Source organism: Balaenoptera acutorostrata, chromosome 2, assembly GCF_949987535.1.
Source record: "Balaenoptera acutorostrata chromosome 2, mBalAcu1.1, whole genome shotgun sequence".
Lineage (NCBI taxonomy): Eukaryota > Metazoa > Chordata > Mammalia > Artiodactyla > Balaenopteridae > Balaenoptera > Balaenoptera acutorostrata.
The window spans coordinates 125,526,076-125,543,659 of NC_080065.1; the positions used below are offsets into that span (position 1 = coordinate 125,526,076).

The 17,584-nt window shown below is 48.3% G+C and overlaps 1 non-coding gene across 1 annotated transcript in view; it reads left to right on the forward strand.

The window, feature by feature from the left end:
* The window catches only part of LOC102997755 (uncharacterized), a 69,772-nt gene extending 52,464 nt beyond the window's left edge, over positions 1-17,308 (forward strand). Inside the window, exon 3 of the transcript XR_009007095.1 lies at positions 16,825-17,308. This is a non-coding gene — a transcript (uncharacterized LOC102997755). The remainder of the gene's footprint in view (positions 1-16,824) is intronic.
* Positions 17,309-17,584: the final 276 nt, after the last annotated feature.

A 17,584-nucleotide genomic window follows, 5' to 3' on the forward strand; every position in this document is an offset into this window, starting at 1 on the left:
CAAGAGAAAGCCAAGGGCTGGGGCAGGCGCTGCTTTCAGGGTCAGGTGCGAAGGCACTGAAGTTGCCGACAGCGCTGCTGAGGGAACAGGCTGGTAGGGCGGACGGCAGCGGCGTGGGGCTCTGCTGAGGAAGTGGGAGGAGAAGGAAGGGCATGATGCTGGCGCTCACACAGGTGAGGGAGAGAGGGGAGCCGGGGTGGGGGGTGGTGAGGGACCTGAAGGTGGCCCCTGGCGGACCATGGACTCCCCAGGGGTTTGCAAAGGCTAGACTCACTGTACCTGCTCCTTGGTGCCCTCTTTCTGCAGGACCAGGCTCCGGCGGGCTTCTGACTACCTGCTCAAACCCAAAGGGGAGGAAGAGAAGAGGCTGGGGTTGGTTTGGGAAATGCCACCAGCTCGTGTCGCTGGAGAGGGAAGGAGTGCAGAAGGAACCCTGGCAAGTGGGGCTGTTGGGGACCTGGCGTGGGAGTGTTTCTGGCTCATGGGGCTCAGTCTTAGGAATTGCACCAGCGCGAGGACCCTCTGGTCTCTGAACTCCTTGCGGGGAGGAGTGGTGATTTGATACAGCTGCTGCTTGCCAGGTTTGCCCAGTAGGAATCCCAGCATGTGCCCAGGGCTGAGTCAGCAAGGCCTGAGGGGAGTCAGAACTGCATTGAAGGCAAATCTGATGGGTGAAACTGAAGGTCACAGGGGCCAGGCCAGGCCGTGAAGGGAGCGACATAACTGGGAGCACAGGTTAGGGAAGCTGGGCCGAGGGGGGTCAGTAGGTAACTGTGACATTGGGGAAGGCATCCAGGACTGAGGCCAGTGCCGCCAGGGAGCCCAGATCAGTGGTTGCCAGCTGCCCCCAAAGAAAGCCCCTGGAGCTAGCACTGTGGCTGAGGCTAGAAGAGGTCCGAGCTCTGCTGAAACTGGACAGCCCTCCCTCCTGCCTACAGGACCCTGGCAGTGACAGTGGAGGAGCGGCTTTGAGTGTGGCTTTGGAACCGGACAAGCCTGGATTTGAGAAAAATATAAAATGCAGAGCAGAGTAAAAGCCCCCACCCCTCCCACACTCTGACCTTTGTTTCTTGCATTCTTTCAGAAATCTGTATGTGTATGTGTGTGTATATATATCCTTTTAATTGTACAAAAATAACAATGCACAATGCACAGTATACCTTTTATCCCTTGCTTAATTCACTGGCAACATGGAAGAAGCATCTCGTTCTTTTTAATGGCCATTTAGTATTCTATCCTATGGTATGCATTAGCTTGCCTAATCAGTCTCCAGGTGACAGACATCAAGGTTGTTGCTAGTTTGGGGTTATTTTGATACAGCAGCAGTCACAATGTACACACATTTTTGAACAACGGGACAATTATTTCTGTAGAAAAACCCTAGATACAGATTTTCTGGGTCAAAGTTCTATGCACCGCCCCTCCCTGCCACCACCCCCCCCAAAGGGGTTTCTACCAATTCACACTCCTACAAACAGAGTTTGAGAGTTACAAATGATAGTAACAGAGCTGTTGTGAGGATTAAATGAGATAATGTGTAAAGCTTTCAGCCAGTCCCTGCCACATCAGGCTGTAGGGCAGGCCTCACTGCAAACTGGATCACTTTGATGGGTCAAGTAAAGTGCTGGGTTGGGTTTCGTAGTCAGCTTGGGGAAGGGGAGGTGGCAGGAAACAGTGGTCTGACAGCTGCTGAGCAGATGTCACCTTCATTCACACATCCAGGAAACTACCTGCTGTGGGCCAGACACTGGAGCGGGGATGGAGCAGGGAACCAGGTAGCGTGGCTCCGCCTTCACGGAGCTGACAGTCTGGGGAGAGAGGGAGACCTCGAACAGGTCTCCACAGGTTGTGCTAAGTGCTCGAGCAGCATAGGACACCGCTGCTCAGTCCCCTCTGATTGGGTCTCTCTCTCCCCGCCCCCGCCCCTCCCCTGCCCCCCAGTGTACGTGATGGAGCGGGAAAGGAAGACGGACGACACCGGGTGTCAGGCGGCCCTGGCCGCGTGCTGGGCTGCTCTCTGCTGCTGCTGCCTCCTGGACAACTTGGACTGAGTAGCCGAGACCCAAGTGCTCCCTGCAGGCCTGCTACCTTCTGTTACTGGAATAAACAACTAGTGCTGCACAGTTTACATGTTTTCTTTCTTTAAAAATTAACTAATCTACAGACTTCAAAATTTTAGCATCTATGATAGGTGTGAAATGGTATCTCACTATTTTAACTACCTTCCTGCTTACTAGTGACCTTGAACATAAACAGATGTTTTTGATTTGCCTTTACAAATCTTGTGAATTGCTTGTTACATATCCTTAGCCTGTTTTTTCTATTCGTTTGTCTTCTCTTACTGATTTGTAGGGAATCTTTTAAATATTCCACACACTAATATTTGTCACTTTTATAGGCTTGGAAATACCTTCTTCTTTTCTGTCTCTTAACCTTTTTATAGTGTATTTTCTAGTATGAAAGTTTTGTTTGTTTATTTTCTATTTTATTATTTTTGGCTGCGTTGGGTCTTTGTTGCGTCTTCGTTGCTGCACGCGGGCTTTCTCTAGTTGTGGCGAGCAGGGTCTACTCTTCGTTGCGGTGCGCAGGCTTCTCATTGTGGTGGCTTCTCTTGTTGTGGTGCACGGGCTTCAGTAGTTGCAGCACGTGGACTCAGTAGTTGCAGCGCGTGGGCTTCAGTAATTGCTGTGTGCGGGTTCTAGGCTGCACGGGCTCTAGAGCACAGGCTCAGTAGTTGTGGCGCACAGGCTTAGCTGCTCCATGGCATGTGGGATCTTCCCGGACCAGGGATCGAACTAGTGTGCCCCACATTGGCAGGAGGATGTTAACTACTGTGCCACCAGGGAAGTCCCGAAAGTTTCTAAATGTCATGTTTATCAATCTTTCCCTCATGCTTTGTGTGTTTTAATCTTTGAAAAATCATTTTCTATTCCAAGATTGCAAAGATAAGCCTATATTTTCTTCTAAAACTTTTTCACAGTCTTTTTTTTTTTTTTTTGGCTGCATTTGGTCTCCATTGCTGCACGCGGGCTTTCTCTAGTTGTGGCGAGCAGGGGCTACTCTTCATTGCAGTGCGCGGGCTTCTCATTGCGGTGGCTTCTCTTGTTGCAGAGCGCAGGCTCTAGGCACGCGGGCTTCAGTAGTTGTGGCTTGCGGGCTCTAGAGTGCAGGTTTAGTTGCTCTGCGGCATGTGGGATCTTCCCGGACCAGGGCCCGAACCCGTGTCCCCTGCATTGGCAGGCGGATTCTTAACCACTGCGCCACCAGGGAAGCCCTTTCACATAGTCTTTAGTCCACCTAAATTTGCGTTTGATCATGGTGTAGGATAGGGTTCTGGTTTTCTTTTTCCATTTTGATAGTTCCAGCACCATTTATTGATTAGGTCACCCTTTCCCCACTGATTTGAAATGAGATTTGTCATATAACAAGTTCCTACATATAAATGGGCTAGAATCAGAAGTCTGGTGTGACAGGCATCTTCCCTGCCCCCAGGACATGCATACACACATACTCCTTTTTCTTCTTTAGAATTTTCTTGGATATTCTTGGCCTTTTACTGTAATCTGGATTTTAGGATGAGTCTGTCAGTTTCTATGGAAAACTACCATGTTTGGCTTTAATCGGAACAGCATGTAATTTATAGAGTAATTGGGGGGAAGAGTTGATGTATTTAAGAGTGTTGTCTTCCTATCTGGAACATGGTATCCCTTCATTTTTTTGGACTTCTTTTATGTCCTTAGATAAAATCTTATAATTTCTTCACATAGCTTTCACATATCCTTTGTTGGTCTTTAAAATTGGATGTCTTCTCAGGTACCTTGCAGTCTTAATGCTATTATTGTAAATGGACTCTTTTTTTTTTTTAATATTACATTTTTTCGTGAAAATAATTTCTTCATTCCAGTGGGGTCACAGATTAGATTTTTAACCCAGTTTTATCACAACATTGCCTTGGGACACTTTAAACTGTGGGAGGAGCAGTTCTTCAATCTGCCCCAAGTGTACTCCCAGGGAATCACCCTCCGACCGACATTCAGTAGCTGCTGAATATCTCCAGTGTGGTAGGCGATGGACCACAGAGAACAGACCCCATCCCTGCCACCATGGGGCTTACACTCTAGGGAGGGAACAAGACATTAAATAATCCCACAGGTATTATTGACATTCTGCTTTCCTATGAAAAGAAGATATGTATTGCTATGAAAACATATGAAAAGGGGACAGTCTGCACAGTCTGGAAGGGTGCTGAAAGACGAATAGCTGTTAATAGGCAAAACAATTGTAGGAAAAGCAGGTGCATAGGCCCAATGGCAGGAGAGAACATGCCTCATTTGAGAAACTAGAAGAGGAAACTGGTGTGGCAAAGAACAATGGGATGTTGGGAACAGATGAAGAGCAGGCAGGAGCAAGATGGGGGGCTCACAGCCCCACTTAGGGATTTTGGTTTTTGTCCTGTGAGCAGTGGGAAGCCATTGAAGGATTTTAAGCAAAGGGATGACATGATCACATTTGCATTTTTAAGAGCCCCCTTTGGCTTCCATGTAGAGAATGGTTTGAGGCACAAGTTCACATGGTGATGATGGAAAGACATGAACGTACTTGAGAAATTTGGAAGTAAAATCACAGGACTTGTAGATGGATTGGATATGGGGATTGAAGAAACGGGGAGTGGGGATACTCCTGAGATTCTGACTGGAACTAGATGCCTAGTGGTGGTGTTTGTGGAGGTTGGAAACAAAGTAAAGGAGTATATTTGCTCAGGAGGAAGAAAATCATGTTGGGCTCTGAATGTGTTGGGTTAGATTGAGGTGTTTATGAGACATTCAAGTAGAGATGTCAGGTAAGCAGTTGTATATACACCTGGAGCTTGGAGGAGAGGTTGGGCTGGAGATTTAAATGTGGAAGGCAGTGGCATATTGGTAGTAACTAGAACTGTGGGAGTGAATGAGATCACATTAGGTAGAAATGTGGAGGGAAAAGAGAAGGTGGCAGTGTAGGGCTGAGCTTTAAGGAAAACTGACTTGGACCTGTAGATGATGAACCTGCAAAGAAGTCAAAGATGGAAAACCAGGAGAATGGGATGTCCTGAAAGTAGAAGAATTTGTATTAAGGGAGTGATCAGTAGCATCAAATATTGCTGGGAGGTCAGAACTCAAAAATGTGCATTGGACTTAGCCACACTATTGTCACTGAGGGGTGGACTTCCCTCCAGTTCCTATTCTGTGAAGGACACCAACAGAGGGAAAGACAGGATTGCTAGGACCAGAATACAGGATTGGAGGAAGGCAGGCATTTGTGTAGGCGTGGAAGAGACAAGCTCAGAGTGCAAAGAACCAGCTGGGCACCATGAAGGCTCAAAGCCTCTGCTAAACTGGAGAGAACCATGCAAAAAAAACAAGTTCCAGAAGGATCAGACACCAAGTAAGGGAGTCAGGTTATTGTCACTCAGCTTTGAGCCTGGGCAGAGAAGACACTGCTCCTCAAGCAGACTGTGTCCCCTGGGGTGGCTGTTGGAGGGTCCAGCACATAGATTATCAAGCATGTGACCGTCCTTGCTAAGGAGGCCCTTCTGAACAGCAGCAAGTATAGATCCGTCATGACCACCATTTCAGCCTTTCTGATAGTTTTCAGATTTTTCTAATATAAATTGTTCTATAAGAAACTCTCCATGCAACTCCAGTGTGGAATAGATACTACGGAATTGCAGTTGAGGCAAGGACGGGCCATCCCCTACCTTTTTATAGAATCCCAGGGACCTGAGGAATGCATCTGAAAGCCTTAGGTCGTTCTGGATTTTCCAGTACATTTGGCCAAGGGAGATTTAGGCTGGATGGGTTTTGCCTCTGGGATACTGCCTTATAAGCAGAATTATCAGAGTGTAACTGCTGGTGTATTTTCTGAAGATCTGGGGGGTACTTTATTGCTGAGTAGTATTCCATTGTGTGGAGGTAACAGTTTATTCATTCACCTGTTGAAGGACATTTGGGTTGTTTTCACTTTTTGGTGATTATAAATTTATGTACAGGTTTTTGAACGTAAGTTTTCATTTCTCTAAGGAGTGAAATTTCTGGCTTAAATGATTAAGTGTATATTAACTTTAAGAAACTGCTACTGTTTTTCAGAGTGGCTGTACCATTATGCATCCCCATCAGCAATGAATGAGGGTTCCAGTTGCTCTGTATCCTTGCCAGCACATATTGTCACTGATTTTAATTTTAGCCATTCTGATAGGTGTGGAGTGGTATCTCCTTGTAGGTTTTTTTTCTTAATTAAACAAGGATTGTATTTATTTTGAAATTACATATCATACTCAAGCTGCCCTCAAATGTAATTTAATTTTCCATTATCTACATTTTTTTTTTTTTTTTTGGCTGTGTTGGGTCTTCGTTTCTATGCAAGGGCTTCCTCTAGTTGTGGCAAGCGGGGGCCACTCTTCATCACGGTGCGCGGGCCTCTCACTATCGCGGCCTCTCTTGTTGCAGAGCACAGGCTCCAGACGCGCAGGCTCAGTAGTTGTGGCTCACGGGCCTAGTTGCTCTCTGGCATGTGGGATCTTCCCAGACCAGGGCTCGAACCCATGTCCCCTGCATTGGCAGGCAGATTCTCAACCACTGCACCACCAGGGAAGCCCCATTATCTACATTTTAATCCTTGTAGTTTTAATTTGCATTTTTAAAATGGCTAACGATGTTGTCGTGTACGTATTTGCCCTTCTTATACTATCCTATTTGGTGAAGTGTCTGTTCGAGTCTTTTACCCACTTATAAGTTGAGTTGTTTTCTTATTGTGGAGTTTTGAGAGTCTTTATATGTTCTAGATAAAGGCCTGTGTTGGATATTATTTGCATATATTGTCTCCCCGTCTGTAGCTTGTCTTTTCATCTCCTTAACAGATTCTTCTGTGGAGCAAAAGTTTTAAATTTTGATTAAGTCCAAATTATCATGCTTTTGTTGTTAGGTCTCAGAACTCTTTGCCTAATTCCAGGTCATGAAGATTCTCTTCCATGTCTTCTTCTGAAAGCTTTACAGTTTTGTGTTTTACATTTAGATCTATGATCCATTTTGGGTAACTTTTTACATAAAATGTGAGGCTTAAAATGGTTGAGGTTTTTGGGTTTTTGTGTGCCAATTTTTTCAACGTTTGTTTGAAAAGACTATCATTTCTCCATAGAATTGCTTTTGCACGTTTGTCAAACGTCAGTTGGCCATGTTTATGTGGGTTTATTACCGTCCTCTCTATTCCGCTCCTTTGATCTGTCAGTTCCTTCACCAATACCATAACCGTCTTGACTATTGTAGCTTTATATTAACCTTAAAATAAGGTAGTATGAGTCCTCCAACTTTATTCTTCTTCAAAATTATTTGTTATTCTAGTTCTCTTGCCTTTCCATAAATTTCAGAATCAGCTTATCTACAAAAAATACTGCTGGGATTATGATTAGAAGGCCTGGTGGGTATTTAGATGGCATGACTTGCTCCCTCTTATGTGCCGTAACCTCTGAAGAAGCAAGGCAGCCTGCTCCCTCATTTGCTGTGTTGTGATTATTCCAGCTTATGATTGATTACATTGGTGTCTTTTGAAGTTTGGCGGTAATGAGGTATGTCTACATCGAATTGGGCAGGAACAGCCATGAAAGGATGACCATTATGTTGAGGGGCTTGTGGGCCAGGTCATGCTCTAGGGCAGGTCAGCCACCATCATTCACAACCTTGGTCTCCATCTGTCTCCCTCCTGAGCAGGTAGAGCAAGACTTGCCAGTCATTAGAGGAATCTCCCTGCCTCGGGCTATTTACACCTCTGCCACAGGGTCATAGAACTGTCCTGTACTGTGCATGATCTCATTTTTTCTCTAGATTTTCCTTAATTTCTTCTGTCTGGCATAACAGCCTTACTCGTATTTATTTCTCAAACAGACAGACACATTAGAAGTATATTCATGATATGTCATGAGATAATGAACTGCTTCCTCCTTTCTGCTGTAGTAACACTACCCATGACATCAGGGCTTCCCATGCTCATCTGTTTGACCTTCCCCAGCTCACACCCATGGTTCCTGTGGTCTGAGGCAATGGCACAGGCAGACTTGGAGAGGAAGAGCGGGTGCTGAGGGAGCGCTGCACACGTCCTCACCTTGTGTCCTCCCATCATTGTTCTTCAGTCCCCTCCCCAGTCTCTTGGCTGACTTAAGGATAAAAGAAAAACTGCTTTCTATTCTCCAAACTAACACCGGCTGTTCTGTCTCTTCGCCTCAGGGTATATGAGATTACTTGCTGAGTCTTCTGCCGTCACCCTAGCCAACCATTTGAGTTTCCCTTTTGGTCACTTACTTTCTTCTCTCATCAGCGGAAGCAGCAGTTCTTGGTTATCTCCTCAGATTTACCAAAAAACCCCACAAAACCTAAAATTATCTAAGTTTTTCGTTGTGTAAGCTCATCTGGATAGAGCACCCCACCCCCAAGCTGCTGGGCCCTCGTGTCAGCCTGTGGCATTTCTGTGGATGTGCTGGCCCTGCCCGCTCCTGGGCCTGAGCCGCTCCCTGTGGCTGTGTGGTCAAGACCAAGTTCTGTGCGTGCTGCTGGGCCAGCAAACACGGTTGTAGAGGCTGCACTGGAATGCCTGGCACCTCTTAGGTCTTTAGTTCTATGAACATTAACAGTGGAATGTCTATCAAATTATGAAAGATAACGTTTGAAATGTACTATATGATCTCACCCCATGGTGAAACTTGGCTGTTTGTAAATTGAGATTTTTTTTTGTCCCATCTTAATAATGATATTCACCTTTGTCCTCATCCCATTTTCCCATGTCATCTAAGGCAGTAGCTTCCAAAACTGTCTTTCCTTCCTATGGAGGAGGACACAGGGGCGGGCTCTAAGAAGTCAAGTGACTTAACCCGAAGTCACCCAGCTATGGCAGAATAGAGCCAGGACCTCTCAGCTCAGGTCTGCAGGCCCTGGTCTTGACCTCTTCTGTCAGTACAGGGTAAAAAAGCAAGCCTTTATTTTTTGTGTTATGTAAGTGGGGTGAGTGAGTTCCAGTCTCCCGCTTGTAGAAACAGCATGGCCTTTACTGGAAAGTACCAAGCACTGCTGGATCTCCAGCCACGCGCAACCAAACTGGCAACTTCCAGCATTGCATTGAGTTCCGCGTGACGAAGAGGCAGCACTCGTGCGCTGTCACACGCCCTGTTCAAGCTCCTCAGCAACCTTCTTGCCTTCTGCGGCATCTCCATTTGGGAGGTGGGAGGATGGTCCTTTCACTTTAATGTTTTGTGACAGTGGACAGAAAACGCTATCAGCTCCTTTACCCCATTTCTGCACATTTCCTAGACTAAAAAACACATTGGAGGGAACTGTTTCTCAAAAGACACTCTTTTATCCCCAGAGAATTTAGTCCTTTTCCTGAGATTCAATGAACAAGGCCACCCGTCCTGCTGGAATTTTCGAGGTTTTGAGTTGTGAACTGATCACATTTGACTGGCTTTAATTTTAAGGTGTAAGGAGAAACACCCTACTTCTTCAGTTTTAAGTCTTTTTAATGTGTACATCCCTTGCTGACTGTTCTCTTTCATATTATGTTCTTCTACTGGCCTTAGTGTCTGCATTGTCTTAATGCTAGCCATAGACTCATCACGTCCAAGCAAATGCTCACGTGTGTATGTGTGAGGGTTTCTTTACTCCCTTACCTAAGAAAATGGGATGTTTCCAAATATTTCACCCTATTCTCTTGAGGGGCCTCAACAGCTAAAGTTGTTTGTATTCCGCCTTCCTAGCCCCCAGTACACACACACACAGCCCCTTGCTTCTCCCCTGGGTTGTCTCCTTTCCCATTTCTGAGCAGCTGTGCTTCATGTGGACTGCCAGTTCCTCTGCTTCTGTCATCCTGTGATGAGTTGGCGCCACACATATGAATACCAATCCGAATATGGATTGGTTGGAGGAGCCCCTCCCCGCACACAGACTCAGAATAAGAAAACAGATTTCTGGTGATTTTTTTTCTGTAGGATGTCATCACATTGTGGTTCCCATTAAGTCTTCCCTCCTTCACTCCATGCCAGGCCCTGGGCCAAGCACTTTACATTCTTATGTTTTTGTCACAAAACATAGGCTCTTAGCCACTACTTCCGCCCACCGCTTCACAAGTGTGAAGGCTGGGGCATGGGGAAGCTGTGACCGTCGCTTGGGCAGTGCCCCTCCAGAGCCCATGTACATAGCTCTTGTCCTTAGCAATTCAAGTGGTGGGGTGCCCAAGGAAAGTCTGAAGTAGATTTCTTGAGGGGAACGGTCCAGCTACACCCCACCCCCAGGAGGTGCCTTGTTCTGGGCCAACACACCCACCGGGTGGTTGCCAGGAGGGACCCTGAAATTCACTCTGTCTCCCAGTTGACTGCTGGACCAGGTCCATTCTGCCCTCTCTTTCGGACACACTGTGGAGTAGGGTGAGGACTGGATCTTGCTCTCCCACAGAGACAGTGGATTTTAAGGGAGAACCAGGCAACAGAGGCGAGGCCTTTCACCTGTCCACACACATCCACATTTCAGGTCACTTGCAGCCAGGCTGCTGATTTGAAGTGAGCCTAATCTTTATTTTTTAAACATCTTTATTGGAGTATAATTGCTTTACAATGGTGTGTTAGTTTCTGCAGTATAACAAAGTGAAATCAGCTATACCTATACTTATATGCCCATATCCCCTTCCTCTTGCATCTCCCTCCCTATCCCAACCCCTCTAGGTGGTCACACGGAGCTGATGTCCCTGTGCTATGTGGCTGCTTCCCACTAGCTATCTATTTTACATTTGGTAGTGTACGTAAGTCAGTGCATCTCTCTCACTTCGTCCCAGCTTACCCTTCCCCCTCCCCGTGTCCTCAAGTCCACTCTCTACGTCTGCGTCTTTATTCCTGTCCTGCCCCTAGGTTCTTCAGAACCATTTTTTTTTTCTTTTAGATTCCATATATATGTGTTAGCATACGCTATTTTTCTCTTTCTGACTTACTAGTGAGCCTGATCTTGATGTGCAGAGAGCACTGGGCCAGGAGGCAAGAGGGCTGGGTGATAGGTCAGGACATACCTTTAATTCACTATGCGACCTCAGTTACCACCTCCCTTCTTTGGGCTCAGCATTCTTTTCTTACCAAAAAATGACTGGCCACATGATCTCCAAGGCAGTTTCATTTGCAGTTCTAGCATCTAGGATGTTCTCAATTGTCCCAGCATCTACAACCAACTCTGTTCCAGTGGCCCCAGCAGGTCTAGCCCAAGGATAGGGCCACAGGAGGTGGTGGCAGTCCAGTCATACTTACCAGACGGGTATGACATGTCCAAACGCACTTAACTGTTTTTGTTGTTTATGAAACAATTTTACTATCAGGTCCACTGTTCATAAAACTGATTGGGTTGGAGAGGGCTAAGGTACAAGCTGGCCTGAGACTGAGCCTGGGAAGGGAGAGGCTTGGGCCCACTCTCCTCTGGATGCTCTGGGTGCGATAGGCCAGGGTTCCCTAGACCCTCAACAACCCCTGAAAAGGCTGGGCTTTGGCCAAGATGGCCGCTTGGTTTTGTCCAGCAGCTGCCTCCTCAGAGGATGGCGGTAGCTGTACTTCTGGAGATCTCGGAACAGTGACCCACACAGAGGTCAGCAAACTCTCACCCTTTCCAGACCAATCCACAACAACACTTGGCATTGTGTCTGGACAGTGACGGTGGGCTGAATGATTGCTCAGTCGGGTGGCAGGCAGTAGATACATGGATGGGTGAATGAATTGGCTGGCCAGCTCCCTGACTGTTCTGCCTCACAGTGGGTATCTTGGGACACGGAAGCAGGGAGAGGGACAGAGACTTGGGAGACATGGCTGAAGCTGCAGGAGGAGGTGGTAGTGAGGGCAGTGAGGCCCAGGTGGCCTGGGGAAGGTCCCGAACTGAGCAGGCAAAGGCAGCTGCTGTCGCAGAGCCTGGGCCAAGGCTGTGCCAGTGCTGCCAGCCCCGTATCCCTCCTCTACCTGTGGAGGAACAGGAAAGTGGAAGATATTCCTCACCTCTCCTGCTCTTAACCTCTAGACTCCAGTGAAAACTACACGCCCTTGATTGCCTCTACTATTCCCGGCCAACCGTCACCCCCTCACTGTCCCCCCTCTGTATATTTACCTGGTGCTCATGGCCTTCAGAGCAGGTGGCACAGTGGCACTGCCTTTAGGGCACCTTTTCTCACCAGTGCAACCCCCTTGTGCCTGAGTAATGAATGATCCCACTGCACGGGCACACCCAAGGAAAGCTGAAGTGCATCCTCAGCGAGCTGTGTGTTCTCCTCTCTGCCCCTGCATGGAAGGGGCAGGAACCATCCTATGGCTGTCCTGAGATTTTACTTATTCTTAAGATGTGGAAAGATTTTTCCCCCTCTTCTACCTCTGGTCCGAGCAGTAGGAGGGCTGTTCGGCATCCTCTGATACCTCCTGGAAGGCTGGCCTTCTTCTGTTGGTTTGGATGCTGGTTTAGAAGGTGGGGTGACTACAGGCCTCCTGCCTCTGGCAAAGCTGTCATCTCCACTGGGGGCACTTCTGGGGAGGTGCTCTGGCTGTGGTAGTCTTAGTAGAGAAGCAGCTTGGGTGCCCATCACTGGTCTTGGTCACAAGAGGCCAAGGTATAGCTTCCTTAATTAGCTCCCGGAGCAAGAAGGCCCCAGACGTCAGAACTCTCTGGGAAGCCCCAGTCTTTTTGTTTGCTTCTCCTTACTAGCTCTCTGGGTTGGGACTGTGCACAGATGCAGAGACAAGTAAGAATGGCCTAATAAGGCTCAATTACCACTTCAAAGCCCTTGATTAATCATTTAAAATGTCTGAGCTGAGCAAGAAAAGGTTTCAGATTCCAGGATGGGGCTGACTGAGGAACTGGAGCCTTTAGCAGAGTAAGCCTCTGCTCACATTCCTGCCCAGGTCCCTGTGTGGTCTGGAGCCCCACTTGCCCACTGCCTGCCCAGAACCAGTAGCCCATGTGAATGGCCCCCCTGGGGTTGTACAATATGGTTGTCCTAGAATTTGGGACTGCTGGTTGGTGTGGCTGGTGGCCCTGGAGAAGACCCCAGGGCTTGGTGGGCAGTTGGGCACAGGGGGATGCATGCCTCCAAGCATCTTGCATCTGTCTTCTCTGCTTCCAGCAGAGAGGCAAGAAGGCAGATGGGGAGCCTCTTCCAGAATCTGCTCAGCTCCCCACAGGTTCTGCACCCAAGACTTACCTGGGTCTTTATGACCTAGTCTGGGCATCTGAGTTACATCTATATGCTCATACACCCCTCCCTGCACATTCCCCCAACCCCCTTCACCACCACCACCACCTTTGCACTTGCATTCACATGGCAAAGCTCTGAGTACCTGGCCCTCTGCAGGCCCCACCCCTGGGCTGGGGCTGAGAACATTGAAGGTTGGTACCAAAGGACTGTGTGAGGCAAGAAAGACAAGCTGGTGAAGGAACCCCTGGACCTGATCTCCAACTCAACCAGTTTTCTGGAAATGCAGAGTCCCTTCAGTCCCTTGCCTGGGACCAGGGCACAGGCTCCCAGCACTGGTTGAATAGGGTGGTCTTGGCTCCTGAGACACTAGGTAGGAAATGGGATGGTTAGCCTTTTGGCTGATATGTGTGTGAGCCAATCTGTAAAGCCCTGCCTGCATCAGGAGGAGCTGGAGCCCAGCCTGTCCCCAGGCTGGCCACAAGGGGGCACTTAATCCCTAAGTAGGCACTCAATGTGAGTAGCCTCTGCAGACACCAGACCCTCTGCTCCCCACTGGGCACTGACTGCTCCCAACTCCACCCATTGCACTTCTGATCCCTCTCGATTTTTTCCTCCTTTAAAAGAAAAAAAAAATTTTTATTTTGGAGTAATACTAGATTTACAGAAAAGTCAGGTAGTACCATTTCTGTATACTCTTGATCCATCTTCCCTTAATGATTAACATCTTACATAACCATGGTCCTGCCCCCCCCTTTTTATGCCCAGCTTGCCAGTATAGGCCAGTTGCCAGGAAGGCCCATGTGGCCTGGGTGTGGAAACACCTGTATTAGAATCATCTCTGCCCCAGCTCCTACTGGGTAACCAGTACCACCAGAAAAGCTGTGGTGTACACAGTCCCCTGGCTTCAAGTACCCAGGGAGGCTGTCATGGCCCAGGACTCAGGTAGCATGGGCTGCATCCTAATGGCTCAGCCAGGGCAGTATGGGAGCTCTCAGGCAGATTCACCCACTGGGTGGCAGATTAGAAGGTGTGAGGAGCAGAAGCCCCAGGGCGGGGTGGTGTCCTGGGGCAGACTAGGCCTGCAGCTCAGTGCAGCAGGCACCCTCTAAAGGTGCAGTACCTCAGACTCTGCAGGTAAGCAGGGCATCTAGGCAGATACAGTTGTAAGATATGCAATTTCTGGGTCCCACCGCGGGTGCTGTGAGGAACCGTGAGGCCTTCCTCCTGGGCCAATCATCCCTGCTTTTGGTGATGGAAAGAAAAGCAAGGAAAACACAAGTCACTCCTACCTCTGCACCTACCCTCCTACACACGCACTCTTCCACTCCCATCTTCTCAACAGTCTGGAAGCATAGGTTCTGTCCTCAGCTAATGCAAGGAAAAAAGTCATAAGGGCTTTGGAAGACTCGGTGCTCCAGGAAATAAGTGACTCGGGTTTCTAAGGTATGTACAGCACTAACTACCCCTATCAAGGTTGATGCAGCCCTCTGGCTTGAAGTCCTCTGTTTTGTAGCCAGACTGATTATTTCTAACCTCTGTGTAAGCACTGTCTGGGAGTAATCAGCTCAGTCTCTACTGCCCCAGGTTGTGGAGTATGGCAGGTGAAATAAGCCCTGGCAAGGACAAACTTGACTAACGGAGAAAGGTGATAGAGGAAGCAAGACTGGGACATTTTTGTTTCCCTGACTAAGCTACCTGAGGTTCAGTGGTTTTGAGAGGAAGAAGGGCTGGGAGCAGGGGAAGCAGTGAGGAGACAGGTGTCCCGCAGGGTTGTGAAGATCAAGTGGTGCTGAAAGGCCCTCAGCACAGGTCCAGGCACATCGTGAGCACCTCTGTAAACGCCAGTTTAAGAGAGCCTGCAGGACCTGGCACATAGCAACCCAACCTCGGGCTGGGTCTCAGGCCTGGGTTAAACAGCCTGTTTCCAGAGCTGGCAGAGGAGGGGGACTTTATGTCCCAGGGGCAGCAGAGTGGAAGGAGAATACAGCAAGAGATTATTCAAGGGGGTCCACAGCCAAATGTGTTCTCAGTTTCCCTGTCCAACACTACCCATGCAGGATCAGGGGAGGCTGGGAACTTGGGCAGGTGGCAGGTGACACCCTGCTGTGGTGACCCCAGAGTTTGGAGTGCCCAGGCCTTCAGTGGGTGGGGTGGGCTCTGGCTGGAGTGAGAGAGGACTGTCCTGGAGCCCATTCGCTCCTGTGCTCCTCCTGGTCCCTGTGCTATCCCAGTTGGGGCCTGAATTCACATCCTGCCTCTGGCTGGTCCTGTGCTGAACAAGAGACTTGACCTCTCTTAAGTCTTGAGTTCCTTACCTGTGAAATGGGAATGATGGTAACATCTATCTCAAAGTTACTCTTAAGACTAAATCAGGTCATGTGCCTTACCAGACCTCAGAAAAATAAATGGGTTGTCGCCTCCTCTTTGACTAGGCTTGCCTGGTGGTGGGTCCTGTCTCCCAGACCCTGAACAACTTTGTCTGTGTTGAGAAGGGGCCAAATGAAAACAGGCTGAGATTAGACCCGTGCCGTGAGAGAAGGGAAAGGGATGTCTCTGTGGAGGGCGGCTGATACAACAGAACCTGGACAAGCTCACACTAACCCAGCGTGTTCTAGCTACTATACCAGGCTCCAGAGAGAAGAGTTGCCAAGAGAGGAGGTATAAAAATAGATACACAAAAATAGAACTAAAAGATGATTGCCAAAGGACTGGTTTAATTTATAAGATTCATGTATTCATGAACTTTCAAAAAGTTTAAGATCCTTACTGCTTATTACTGAGTTTGATGATGGTTGTTTTGAGATTTTCTTAAAAGTGGCTGCAGATCCTCCGAGGCCAAGGTCAACCGTCAGACATTCTAATGGGAAGCGAGGCTGACGTGAGCCAGAGCTCACGAGTAAAGGGTGGTTGGGGGTCCTTCTTGATCTGGGGATTTGTTTGGCACTCAGATCTCTTAATACAGCGCTTAGCCCTGACAGGGCTCAGATTTCCTACTCCATTCTGAGGAAACGCAAGAGTTCCAGGCTCCAGCCATAGCCTCCCACTTGCCTAGGTTTTCATCCTGCCTACCATTGCTTTGTGCAAAAGTTTAGAGGCTGGAGCACATTCTGCATTGGCCAGGTATGAAAACCAAGATTCTTGGTTAATCTTTTAAAGCCTAAAGCCCCTTTTTAGGAGATTTTAGTTACTCTCTTGCTCTTGGGAGATGGCTTAGCTGTATCTGAAGAAATGCCCCCCAGTTCCCCTGTAGGATTCGGGACAGAGTGCTGCCTGGTTTATAAACCAAGTAGGGTTAGCCAACTCTGGCCAGAGAGCAATGGACATTTCTTACTTAACTGGCTGCCTTGGTGTGAGTCCATTGGGTAGGTTCCCTAGTGCTTGCCCTCCTGCAGGGATGAATGTCCTTAGGAGGAGGAGGGAAAGTAGTTGAGCCACCCTTCCTCCATTCATCACCCAAGACTGCATAAGTGGAAAGGCTGCACAAAGTCTGCTCAGTGGCTTTCAGCTGCTGTACGTAGCTCTCCCTTGGTCTGAGGTGTTGGCCCTGTAGAGCCTGGGGTTTGTGCCGGTTCATTCTCACCCTCTCTCCCCTTCCCCATCCAGTGTATGTGGTGGAAGACCAAAGAAGGGATGACCTGGGCCCATCTACCTGCCTCACAGCCTGCTGGACTGCCCTCTGTTGCTGCTGTCTCTGGGATATGCTCACCTGACCACCCCGGCTCTCCTGTCCTGCCAGCTCTGCCGCCACCGCCAACAAGTGTGCCTGCCCCCATCTCTTCTGATTGCTGAAATCAATGACTAGCTCTGCACAGACACTTCTACCTTCAATGCAGTGGGATTCTAGATTAGCAGGGGTTGCTGCTGTTTAATTCAGTGACTTGATCTTTTTAATGTTCAAATTCATTTCTTATTGGTCCTTCACAAATGTGCTAAATGACTTTCATTTTTTTGGCCAAAGGCTTAGTGACAAAATATATATTTATAATTTTAAAATTATACATTCAAGGTAGTGGCATGATGTAACATACCACTGAATGATTTCTCTGCTGACACCCTGTATGTTTCAATAAATTTGTCTAAACCTCAACTGTCTCAGTTATTCCAGATACAATCTAAGCCCTGGGTTTCTCAGCCACTGTCCAGTATATGATGAGGAGCCGATCTACCTTTTCATTCTGGCTGCTACTAGGGAGGCAGGGTCCAAGGCCAGGTGTCCTTCAGCCAGGTCAAGGAGTCCTCACCGAGCTAGCATTCTCTCCCTAGTCCCACTGAGATATGGACTCACCAAGGAGCCACACTGGCTTTTACCCAGAGCCTAGGAAAGGGCATCTTGGTAACTGTGGTGGCTGCCCCAGGGCCTGCT